This window comes from Chrysochloris asiatica, unplaced genomic scaffold, assembly GCF_000296735.1.
Source record: "Chrysochloris asiatica unplaced genomic scaffold, ChrAsi1.0 scaffold00247, whole genome shotgun sequence".
Taxonomy (NCBI): Eukaryota; Metazoa; Chordata; class Mammalia; order Afrosoricida; family Chrysochloridae; genus Chrysochloris; species Chrysochloris asiatica.
Genome location: NW_006408765.1, coordinates 2,737,305 through 2,739,107, shown reverse-complemented (window position 1 = coordinate 2,739,107; position 1,803 = coordinate 2,737,305). Strand labels below are relative to the sequence as shown.

General features: G+C 33.7%; 1 protein-coding gene across 2 annotated transcripts in view; it reads left to right on the top strand.

The window, feature by feature from the left end:
• The window catches only part of BRINP3 (bone morphogenetic protein/retinoic acid inducible neural-specific 3), a 737,483-nt gene that overhangs the window by 391,922 nt on the left and 343,758 nt on the right, over positions 1-1,803 (top strand). The gene's annotated exons all lie outside the window — the stretch shown is intronic.

Sequence of the window (1,803 nt, the reverse complement as noted above, 5' to 3'; positions counted from 1 at the left end):
CTAATTTGATAGCATTGTGGACTGAAAAGATGCTTTGTAGTATTTTGATATTTGTAAATTTATGGAGATTTGTTTGGTGGACTTAGACATGGTCTATTCTGGAGAATGTTCCATGTGCACTGGAAAAGAATGTCTATTGTGCTGTTGTTGGGTTGAATGCTCTGTACAAATCGATGAGGTCCAGTTACCTGATTGTGTTGTTTAGTTCTTCTGTGTCTTTGTCAAGTTTCTTTCTTGTTGTTCTATTGATTTTTGAAAGCGGTGTATTAAAATCACCCACTATTATTGTAAATTCATCTATTTCTTTATTCAAATTTATTAGAGTTTGCTTAATATATTTTGGAGCTCTTTCATTGGGAGCATAGATATTTATTATGGTTATGTCATCTTGTTCAATTGTCCCTTTAATCATGAGATACTCTCCATCTTTATCTATTATGCTGGTTTTTTCCTTAAAGTTTATTTCACAAGAGATTGGTATTGCCACTCCTGTTCGTTGTTTATTGTAATTAGCTTGGTAAATTTTTTCCATCTTTTGACTTTTAATCTGTTTTTGTCTCTGTGTGTAAGATTTGTCTCTTGCAGATAGTATATTGAAGGATCTTGTTTTCTTATCCATTCTGCCACCCTCTGTCTCTTAACAGGTGCATTTAATCCATTTACATTCAGTGTACTTTTCAATAAGTACGGATTAATTGCTGCCATTAAGTTTGTTTTTTTGTTTTGTTTTTTTATGTTCCTACTTTCTTCTGTGTGTCTTCCTTTGCTGAGTTCATGCTTTTGTATTCCGTTTTACAAGTTTCCTCATAGTTTTAATATTTCCATGTTCCTCTTGGATTTTCATTTTCTTGGTATGTTGTGAAGTGTTAATTTTCTTTGAGGCTGCCTTATAGTCCATTAAATTTTTATCTACCTGACCTTCTCACCATCTGGATCTCTGTACCTATGTTTTTACCGTTTTTTATATTGTAATTGTTTTGATCATAGACTGACCTCCCAGATTGTCTGAGTTTGTTCTTATAGTTTTGTTCTGTTCTTGACTCTTCCTTCTGTTGATTTAGTTCTGGGAGATGTGCCACATATGTCAATCTCTGGTTGTTGTCGTTCTTATTGGTTTTCAGTCCACAGAACTCCCTTTAGAATGTTTTGTAGTGCAGGGTTGGGTTTGACAAAATACCTTAGCTTTTGTTTATTCTGGAATGTTTTGATTATACCGTCATATTTGATTGATAGCTGGATAAAGGATTCTTGATTGGCAAATTTTTTTCTTTCAGGGTTTTATGTGTGTTTCCCCATTGTTTTCTTGCTTGCATGGTTTCTGCTGATAGATCTAAACTTATTCTGACTTGCATGCCTTTGTATGTAACATTTCTGTTTCCCCTAGCTACTTTCAGGAGTGTATCCTTATCTTTGATTTTGGATAGCTTGATTATGATATGTCTCGGTGATTTAATTTTGGGATATCTCCTTCCTGGGGTTCGTTGATTGTCTTCAGTGTTTATCTTTTCACTTTTCAGGATGTTAGAGAAATTTTCTTCCAGCAGTTCTTCAACTATTTCCTCTGTGGACTTGTGTGATTCTTCCAGTTCTGGAATGCTGATAATTCTTAAATTATTCCTCTACATGTTGTCCAATATGAATCTTAGACCTTCTTTAAATTTTTAAAATCATTTTGTGTTTGCTCTTGTATTTTAGTGGTATTGAGAGATTTGTCTTCCAGCTTACTAGTTCTACCTTCCTTTCTTCTATTCTACTCCTTTGCCCTTTCAGAGTATTGTCTATTTCTGATATTCTATTATTGAT